Source organism: Cyprinus carpio, unplaced genomic scaffold, assembly GCF_018340385.1.
Source record: "Cyprinus carpio isolate SPL01 unplaced genomic scaffold, ASM1834038v1 S000006739, whole genome shotgun sequence".
NCBI classification, from domain to species: domain Eukaryota; kingdom Metazoa; phylum Chordata; class Actinopteri; order Cypriniformes; family Cyprinidae; genus Cyprinus; species Cyprinus carpio.
In genome coordinates, this window is record NW_024879338.1 from 578,302 (window position 1) to 589,423 (window position 11,122).

The window sequence follows — 11,122 nt, forward strand, 5'->3', positions numbered from 1 at the left end:
ATGAAAATAAAACAGAAAATGATACTATTAGCCTCGCGTTAAGAACACCCCCAAGAGGAGGAGGGGGGCAAAATACAAAGCACCATTCCCATGATTTCTGTATAGGACAGGAATTCAACAACTTTTAATAACACATCTGTCTTTGCTTTTCATTCGCACCAGTAGTTCACAATCACAAGAGGAACGGGAAACATTTCATTAGAATCTGTGCTGTGAAGAAAAGAAAAAAATGCGGACAGTTATTATAGATAATAATATGCTTCATTCGAGAGGTACTTCTGTGCGTTATTATTATTAATATTATTATTATATTTTATTATTATATTATATGTTATTTATTTTTATTGATTTATTTTTATTTTTTTTTTTTTTTTTTTTTACCTGTTACACGCTTTATTTCTCCCTCTTGCACATGCCAGAAAGGCAGTCATAACGCAGACAGGACGGCTTATCCTGTTTTAGCACAGCTTTCCTAGTCGCCGCGGGGACCGTGCAGACTCCTCACTGCACACGGACACAGGCCAACTATGCAAAAAATTGAATTTGTCACACAAAGCATGGACGATTTTGACGTCGTAAATTCATGATTTTCTCCATGGAAATAATTGCTTTTTTAGCTTGTTTTTTTTTTTTTTAATTTTTTTTAAGGCTTTTTTATGCAGTTGACTTTATACAGATTTTTAAACGGTTATTCAGTTGTTGCTTCTTTTCATAATTAAAACGCGTTTATTGGACATTGCCCCATTATGATTTATTATAATAATATTGAGTCGCTTCCTGCATCACAGGGTTTCTTGCCCATAAGAACACGCTCCTGCATTTTGACCCAAAAAGATGTTGTCTCTGAAAGAAAATGCGCGGTCATAACACATCCCACATGCTCAAACTGACAGACTCTCCATTCCCAGCAGGGCGGCCAGCTCCCAAGGTCATCTTCTAGACACGGGAATCACCACTTGCCATCAAAAAAGAAATTTCTTCACCTGCTTTTGGCCACACGCTGCAATCTCACATCCCTCTCATATACGCCAGCATCTGAGAGCAAAGACCAGAAAACACTAATTAGTTTCAGGATGATTTCTATTAGGGTTTTTGCCTCTTATTAACCTTTTGTGGTGTGGGTTGTTCTTTTGTGCTAATGTGCTTGGATGGAGGATTTAAAGTCCTTCAATACATTATGTAGTGTATTGCGGACAACAGCATTTACACTGCGGTGTACACTTTATTTGCCGTATTCGTAGCTCTGATACATCAGTATATTCATTTTGCAGCTCTGCCAGTTTTCTCTGAGCCAGTACAGGCACCACTACCAGCTGCGGCCTGAAAGAGCACTGAAAAGTTGTTTCCCAGAGATTCTTTTAAAATTTCATTGTTTTTTGGTTCTTGATCAGGCGGTGCACATCAGTAAAAACTCTCGCAGGCCCATTGAGTTTGGCATTTTGCCCCATAGCAAAACCCAAAGATTTCCAAGAAAGGAAAACTGTACTCCTTTGTGTTTCGTGCAAGAGTTCGAGAAGTGATCCAAGATTCACTCCCAACCCCACTAGCCATGCCTGTGAATGTTTTGTTGCCACCATTATTTTCAGGAGGGGCAACAAAATTCTCCTAATGCACACAAAAGCCACCACCCACCCTGGCGTGTGCCCTCTTTATCAATTCTAATGTCTTCAGAAACTGCTCTTTTGGATCGGTGCTTATTATGGCCTCTGAGTATTCAATACAAACACCCATCTTGTTTTGCAGCATCCTCAAATGCCTGCAATGCCATAATTACCATAGTCTCCCCGACGTCCTATGACTGTCCAAAACCCAGGTCCAGCCAAAGTGCTTTACAAGCCTGAGCCAGTGCTATGCTTTGCGTAATAAATCACTGGGTATTGTTCTGAAGAAGGATGGATATCTTTTTCTGTCCACTCAGGCAAGCACATGTGGCCAAAGACTAATCTACAAGAAACATAACCACTTTATATCATTACTATACAAATAACATAATTTTCATTAAACATTATAATAACACTACAATCTAAACATTCATTTCTATATTGGACAACAATTGCTTATTCATTTTAATTCAAAGCATTTCTAATGGTGCTATGTTCCTGTGCTTCATCATACACTGATTCAACATGATAAAAAGGAGCCAGCATAATTAAGAGTTTTTACTAAAACAGGTATGCTGAAATAGGACCAACTACTGAAGCCAATGCTAATGGTGGGAGAGGAGTTTGACTCTCCAACAATGAGCATCTAAACAGCCTGGTGGGACTAGAGCAGGATGTATCACTCAAAGTATGTTCATAACCATTCATCAAAGCACATGCTTTGAAAGAATAGTTTTTTGAGCTATAGAGCTACAGGAATCATATGATACTCATAGCCCCAAAGAACACAAACCTATGGGCTCCAGGTACCGAGTGCGGTGTGCTGTGCCTAATTTATCTCCTCAATAGCAAAAATCAGTGTTCTGAGCAAAACTTGAACCCACGCAAGTTGAGGAAAGCTGTGGAAATAGAGCATCAGTTGTGTGTGTTGTCATTTCATTCTTGTAAGATTATCAGAATTGATTATATTTAGGTTGTATTTTACAAAGAATTTATTGTAGTCAATTCCAAAAGGAGTTGTTTGCATACAGGACCTAGACCACAGGTTGTTTGTTCTGGTTTGGAAGTGAAGGGTATGCATCTTTAACAGAGCACTTCTGTGGACAGGATAACAATCCTGCTCCCAATATTGATATCTTTTGTGCTATGAAAGTAGAGGGAGGACAGGCTGACGAACTTCCAAGCAGTCTGCATAACTTGAGCTGAAGCTGGAACACAGACCCCACAACACACAAGAGCAGTAGTTGCAGCCAGTGACACAGTCCTCTTTTCCATGTTAATATGTATGCGGGACAGGAACCTCTGAGAAAGAAAATGGGACAGTGCTTCCTTTTATATGTGGGTCTTCCATATGCCCATTGCGGGTTGGCACCACGATTGAATCCTCAACTATAGTATTGGGGACTATTTAATTTGTTTACAGATTTTATTGTGTTTTGCCCCAGATTTTCTTGTTCTCTTGTATAAGTTTCATAAGTTGTAAAAAAAAAAAAAATAATAATAATAAAATCACTTGAATTGGAAATGGTTGCAAATACCATTCGCTACTCAGACAAGAGCACACAAATCCAGTCCAATGGGTTAGCATCTATAATAATTACGAAGGATTGTGGAATTGGTTTATGGTGAACACAAGGAAAATAATTTTACGGTCAGTGTTTAAAATTCCTAATAGGACATTTCTGCATCTATCATCTAGTGAACATCATGACAAACAAATAATAAAAGCAAAGCAGTTGATTTCATCAAAGCATTGCACAAATAATAAAAAAAGACATTTTTTTTATGTGTGTTCTGTTGTTCATTTTTGACGTATTCTACCTCTGTCTGTGGAACACAGAAAGTGAGAGAAATTTTTTTAAAAAGTAAAAAAACATACCTCCACAACCATTTTGACATTTAGCCCCAATTTGATTCAATGCAATTCAATTGAATTTAATTCACATTTATTTGTATAGTGCTTTTCACAATACAAATTGTTGCAAAGCCGCATTACAGAAAATTTGGTAGTTTTGTATGTTGGTTCAGGGTTGGCATCATCTGAGGTCCTCTGAGGGGTTGGCACCATCTCTTCTCAGGTGTTCAGTCATCTCAGATCTTTGTGAGGGTTAGATCCAGACTGAACCTTATTGGGATGTCCATCCCGTGGCAGAAAACCGAGAAGCCACAAATAGAAAAACTAAATTAACAAAAAATAAAGAAAGATAAAATTAGCGTAGCTGTCCTTGTTCTAAAACTAAGCAAATAAGTATGGTGCCAAACATAAAAAGTTGAACGAATGAATAATGTGCATGTGATAAAACCTCTATTACCTGACAAGTATAAGGTTTTGTGAAGGATGGCGTCACATAACGAGATGTGCCCTTTAATCTTGATTTAAATAGAGAGAGTTAGTCATGAACCCCAAAACACTGCCAGGAAGGCTATTCCAGAGTTTGGGAGACAAAATGTGAAAAAAAGCTCCACCTTCTAGTACTGACTTTACTATTATCCTACAAGTCTAGAGTTTTGTGGACCTTAGGAACGCTTTGGAAGCCGTGAGGGATTATAGTGTGATATAGGACTATTTAGGTATTAAATAAGCATAAACCCATTTAGGGCATTATAAGTAAGTAGATATTTTGTAACTGTGTGTAGAGATTGTAAGACAGTAGGGAGTATCTGTAAAATTGAGGGAAATATAGATCCTATTTTGCTTGAACTGATAAGGGACTCTAGCAACTGCACATTTGGGACAGTACCTGTAGCTTGTTTAGTCAAGATGGGAGGGAGCGAAACCAGCATACGGTCAGCTAGTGCAATAGAGTAGTTACAATATTCCCCGGTCTTAAGGTTGTGGACTGCTTGTTACAAGCCTACATTTCATGCATCAAAAACACAAGGTTAACATGTTCCATAGCTTCGTCCAGTGGTTTCACCAAGATGCGAATGAATGCTGTTTTCTTTTATATAGATATTATACATGTGGAAATTATGATTTTTCAAAAGACATGGTTGCAGTCTAATGTCACACCCTGCTACATTTTTTTTTTTTTAGGAATATTAACATCATTGGTCAGTCACAAGTCATTCATTTTCATTTTTAAACCACCAGTGCTGTAAGCTTATGATTAATTGGAAGTGTAATCTGTGTTCTTGTTGGGAAATTTTTTGTAACACTCCACCTAAAGGATTATTTAGGGAACACATGTTAAATATCTCAATTAATGCCAATTAATCTAAATCAAACCAATCCACATGGCACAGGAGTTGCTTCAACTGCATGTAGGGGTGTGGTCCTGGTCAAGACAATTTCCTGAACTCCAAACGGAATGTTCCTGAATGGGAAAGAACAGGGATTTAAGAAATTTTTTGCGAGGTGGCATGGTGTTGGTGCCAGAGGGGCCGGTTTTGAGTATTTCAAAAATTGCTCAGGTATGGGATTTTCCCGCACAACCAGTTTCGGGTTACAAAGAATGGTGTGAAAGGGAAAAAATCCAGTATGCGGCGCCTGTGGGCGAAAATGCCTTGTTGATGCTAGAGGTCAGAGGAGAATGGGCCGACTGATTCAAGCTGATAGAAGAGCAACTTGTGACTGAAATAACCACTCGTTACAACAGAGGTATGCAGCAAAGCATTTGTGAAGCCACAACACGCACAACCTTGAGGCGGATGGGCTACAACAGCAGAAGACCCCACCGGGCACCACTCATCTCCACTACAAATAGGAAAAAGAGAGGCTACAATTTGCAGAAGCTCACCAAAATTGGACAGTTGAAGACTGGAAAAAATGTTGCCTGGTCTGATGAGTCTCGATTTCTGTTGAGACATTCAGATGGTAGAGTCAGAATTGGATCCATCATGCCTTGTTATCACTGTGCAGGCTGGTGGTGGGTGTATAATGGTGTGGGGGATATTTTTCTGGCACACTTTAGGCCCCTTAGTGCCAATTGGGCATCATTTAAATGCCACGGCCTACCTGAGCATTGTTTCTGACCATGTCCATCCCTTTATGACCATCATGTACCCATCCTCTGATGGCTACTTCTAGCAGGATAATGCACCATGTCACAAAGCTCGAATCATTTCAAATTGGTTTCTTGAACATGACAATGAGTTCACTGTACTAAAATGGCCCCCACAGTCACCAGATCTCAACCCAATAGAGCATCTTTGGGATGTGGTGGAACGGGAGCATAGTGCCCTGGATGTGCATACCACAAATCTCTATCAACTGCAAGATGCAATCCTATCAATATGGGCCAATATTTCTAAAGAATGCTTTCAGCACCTTGTTGAATCAATGCCACGTAGAATTAAGGCAGTTCTGAAGGCGAAAGGGGGTCAAACACAGTATTAGTATGGTGTTCCTAATACTCCTTTAGGTGAGTGTATATAGTTTAGTATCACCAGCATAACACTGGAAACTAATTCTGTATTTTCTAATAATATTCCCAAGGGGCAACATGTATATTGTTGTGAATGAAAATAGCAGAGGGCCTAAGACAGATCCTTGTGGCACTCCATACTGTACTGGCGTTAATTGAAGATGAATCCCCATTTAAATAAACAATTGATAATGGTCAGATAAGTAGGATCTAAACTATCTTAAAACCTGCCCTTGAATACCAATAGTTTTGTAATCAGTCTTTGAGTTTGTCATGATCTATTGCTGGGGTTGCCAAACTCGGTCCTGGAGGGCCAGTCTCCTGCAGAGTTTAGCTCCAACCCCAATTAGACACACCTGAACTAGCCTATCAAGCTCTTACTAGGCAGACTAGAAACTTCCCAGCAGGTGTGTTGAAGCAAATTGGAGCTAAACTCTGCAGGAGACCAGCCCTCCAGGACTGAGTTTGGGCACCCCTGATCTATTGTGTTGAACATAGCACTAAGAACAAGTAAATCAAGTAATAAAATGCAGCTTTGGTCTGATGCAAGAAGCAAGTCATTTGTGATTTTAACAAGTGCAGTTTCTGTGGTATGATGGGGCCTGAAACCTCACTGAAATTCTTCATAGTTTTTTTTTTTTTTTTTTGCAGGAAGGAACACAACTGAGCAGACACAACTTTTTCCCCCTAAAATTTTAAACATAAACATATGCTTTGAAATGGGTCTGTAATTTGTCAGTTCACTAGGATCTAGTTGTGGTTCAATAACCGCCAGTTCCAAGTGTTTGAGGATGGGACCTAGAGATAAAGAGTTGATAATATTGAGAAGGGATTCTTCTGATACATGTAACAACACTTTCAGTAATTTAGTGGGTACAGGATCAAACAAACATTGTTGGTTTAGATGCAATGGTAGGTTATAGTTATCAGTTGTAAAGCACTGCAGTTTTTTCTTCTGGTGGGATGAATGAAGCTAAATTCCAAGATTTTGTAGATTCTAAATTTGTAATTATATTTCCGATGCTATCTGTTATATCATTGAAGAAATTAATAAAGTCATTACTTCTAAAATAAGGGAATATTTAGTTTGGATGACGCTTGATTATTTGTTAATCTAGACACTGTGCTAAATAAAAAGCTTGGATTGTTTTGATTCATTTCTATGAGTTTGCAGATATGCTCAGCCCTGGAAGCTTTTAGAGACTGTCTACAGCTGGACATACTGTTTTTCCACGCAACTCTAAAAACTTCCAGGTTTTTTAGTTTCTTTCTTGAGAGAATGGGTATTCCTGTTGTACTAGGCGAAGTATGTTTTTATCAAAAAAATTCTTTTATACTGCCTTTTTATAACTAATTACATTTATTTATTTATTTGACAGGGGCAAACGCTTCTAATGTAGTAGATAATATTAGTGCCAGTATTGCTTAGTCATTGCATCTGTTTCATGTGGAGGTATGGGTACAAAGAGGCAGTTGAGGACTAAATCAGAAGGTTTATTTGAGAGTCTATTCTTAGTCATGGAACCAATAGTTATACACGGGACAGTATAGGGTGGGAGCCATATATCCATAATACCCAGCATGATCAATATAATGGGATATGGTCCAGTAAACATAATCCTTTTGAGGGTGCCAAAACATATATCAGTTCTCACTGATTCAAGGCCAGGCAATAGAAGTAAATCTAGCCATTAGGATTTAAAATGATGAGTGGCCTTCCCGTGACATGTTGCGTGTACCCAAAAAGGAGTTAATTCAGTGTCTTTGGAAAACGCTCGATAAGTCTTAACAAAGCATTTGTATTATCAACCCATTGATGCTAAAGTCTCCCACAAGTATCGGCTGTAGCAAATCATTAACCAAGGCGGTTCTGCGGAGGGATGCTGCAAATTCTCAAAAGGAAATCTGCTACGGCCACCTTGGCAACGTCCTATACACGGCTATGCCTTCAGAGCAAGAGATTATGAAAAAAAAATAAAAATCTCGGCATATTCTCACAGTAAAAATAAACCGTATTTCAAAGGAGTTTTAAACCTGTATCCTGTTTTTTGAGGGATATTGAGGACCCATATCAACTTGTAATATTGTTGTGCAACACTGCCACCTAAAACCAATATGATGGGGTCATGCTTTATAACAGTTAACTTGGTGAAAGTGGAATTATTTAGGACTCAATGATAGTAATTTGGGTTTAGCCAGAATTCAGGCAGGAAGAGTACATCAAAACTATTATCTGTGATCATTTCATTCAAAAATAAAACTGTTTTTGGGTCATTTGTGAGTGAATCTTAATGTTTATTTTTTTTTTTTTTTAATTATTCTTTTTTTTTTTTTTTTTTTTTTTTAAAATATTCTGCATTTTTTGGGTTTTAGATAATCACAGATTTATCAGCACTTTGTTTTTTTAATAGAGCCTGCATTAGATTTATATTCTTAACTCACTATTTGGGGAACAGGCACAGGTCCTTATAGAATTGGACCTATAGATCTCTATAATTTAAGTTAGATAGAAACAGAAGGCAGCAGTAGCAAGTTATTTGAGAAACCCTGGATTACTAATCCTATGAAGCGTGGAGCATCCTGGTAGCCATGTTGTCCAACAGGGGAGTCGGCTTACGATCTCCTAGTACGGGTATCAGAAAAGGGCTTCCAAATTATTAGAGCAACAGAGCAGTTTCTGTTCTTGACATCATGACAATAACCGTTTCGTTCTAGAGCAAAAAAGTTATACTGAAAAACTTTGTTTTCCTCGATGATATGGGGGCAGCGGTTTTGCTATGATTCATCCGCCTCGCAGTTAGTGATACCAGTGATGTGTTGCTGGTTATCACTCAGGCTCTTCCCAGTTTAGCGGCTTGCCTCGACTATAAAATTATTTTTTCTGGCGGAATAGTAGTCAGTTCATTTCTAAGCATTAGTTCGACCCTATCCACATCATTTAGAACTTATAAACCATTTAAATCATAATAATTGAAACTTTTAATTGCCTAGTCTATAAGCACCCACGCACACACAAAAACATTGGCACAGCGCCACTGGCAGAGGCTAAATGATTCTGAACTGTGTCAGAGAGAAAAAACAGTAAGGAGGCTGCATATTAACATTTGAATAATGTATTGATACACTAGTGATTTCTTTGTTTTCAACCATAAGAGAGGAAGTCGGGGGACACTGAACTCATCATATCCGCAGCAGGGGACGTGCATGATGTGATATTTCATATGGAAGGACATAATCAGAGAATATATTTTTTTTCCATTGAATTGATTCAGGTGAAAGTAGACATTTTTTCGCTTTCTATATATATGTTTTCATATCTGTAAGGCACGTTTACACAGAGATTCAGAGTTTCACATCAAGTTCACCATGATCGAGACAGCAGAAAGCACAGCATACCAAAGCACAATGTTCCTATCTGTTGATCCACTACGAGTTTATCGTCAAAACGAACATATGGGGTGTTCCCTCACTGGGAAGCCACATCATCTCTGAGGTTTATAGAGAAAACGCCAATTGAAATTAGCTTAGTGGATTTAACATAACAGCAGGTGGCATCCACTCACTAGATTTTTTGCTTCGGAGCCGAGTTGGTTTGTATGAAAGCTGTTATACTCCACAAAACCATTCATCCTGCTGTGTGTCGGGAAGCTGTTCGGGTTGGGCGTGCACCCTGGAAGTTTAAGCCACTGGGGGGTTTGCGAATAGCGGTGTCCTCCTTTCAGCGATTCCCATGGGGCGCTTCAAATAAAAGAGCAGATTTCCTAAAGGAAGCAATAATCACGGACGATTCGCGTCTTTTTAAAGTACTTCTGGCATGCGGCGTTTTCCCTGTTCTCTGACAACGGCCACAAACGTTGTCTTCTGTGTCTGGGCATTCAGCACGTGGATGGTTCATGCACGCACTCCGTGTGTGGACCATGGCAACGCTGCGATCGCGTCTCTCCTTTCTTAAAGGGAAAGGAGGCAGAACCTCTCTGTCACTACCTGTTCCAGTTTCCGGACCGCCGGCTAGTGCTCTGGGAGATTTGAAGGTGACAGTGAGAGCTTCTCCTCCGCCGGGCCACGCACCAAGGACCTCTTACCCCTTCTGCAGTGTCTTGTCCTGTGTGGCTGCTGGGTGATTCTGCTGGGCTGTCTTACGGCATAGTCCCAACGGGTTCAGTCAGTTTGCCGCGGGGAATCAGATGGTCGATTGCAGCATCGGGGATGGGCTATTGACCTATCTGTGGATGAAGATTCGGCCTCAGGGCTGCCCCCCTCGGGTGTTGTCGCCACTGCCGAATTGGACCCAGAGTTGGACAGCGTGCTGGCCCGGCCAGGCTGGTGAGCATTAAGGATGGAGGTGAATTACACCGGCCCATGCCACCTGAGTGCTCATGGCGTTCGATTGGTTCTCAGTGTAGAAGCGCGGATCACAACCGCGTTTTGCTCTGGTTCCTTTCTTCCCGGATGGCGGCATGGGGAACGTGATGTAGTCGTGGGTGGCCCATTTTTCGACGGCCAGAAGCCACTCGTTTCCTTCCTCCATCCTCAATACCCTCGATGGCGGGGACAGCTAGGGGGTGCGTCGACATTCCCCAGCAGAAGAGTGTGACTGCGGTGCACTTGTGTCCGCAAAACGCCGCCAACTGGCAGGAATAGTCCGCGTCTCCGTCCAAGGCCTGTAAAATTGTCGGCCGCTCTCGGCTGCCAAGGCTTACAGTGCTGTGGGCCAAGCTGCCTCTGCCCTGCATGCCATGGCTATCCTGCAAATTCACCAAAGCCAAGGCTTTAACAAATGCACAAGGGGTAGAATCAACCCCGAGGTTGATTGCAGGAGCTGCGCACGGTGACTGACCTCACCCTTCCGGGTGCGACGGAAGTCACGCCGCAGTCCCTCGGGAAGGCGATGTCCACTCTGGTAGTCCAGTAGTGCCGTCTCTGGTTCAGCATGGTCGGTATGAGAGACATTGACAAAGTGCACTTTCTCGACGCTCCCATTTGCCAGGCTGTCCTGTGCGGCGACGCTGTCAAGGGCTGTGCCCAGCACGTTCCTGACAGAACAACAGCAGACTGGGGCCCATACAGCACATCTTGCCCATACGTGATCCTCTGGTTGCCACCATTCCGTCGCAGGCAGCGCCTCAGACTGCTACTCGTCGCCGTGGGCACACC

At 41.0% G+C, this 11,122-nt stretch overlaps 1 pseudogene; it reads right to left on the reverse strand.

Annotated features, from left to right (window-relative positions):
• Nucleotides 1-1,135: 1,135 nt before the first annotated feature.
• LOC122144620 lies at nt 1,136-10,496 on the reverse strand (annotated as a pseudogene).
• Nucleotides 10,497-11,122: the final 626 nt, after the last annotated feature.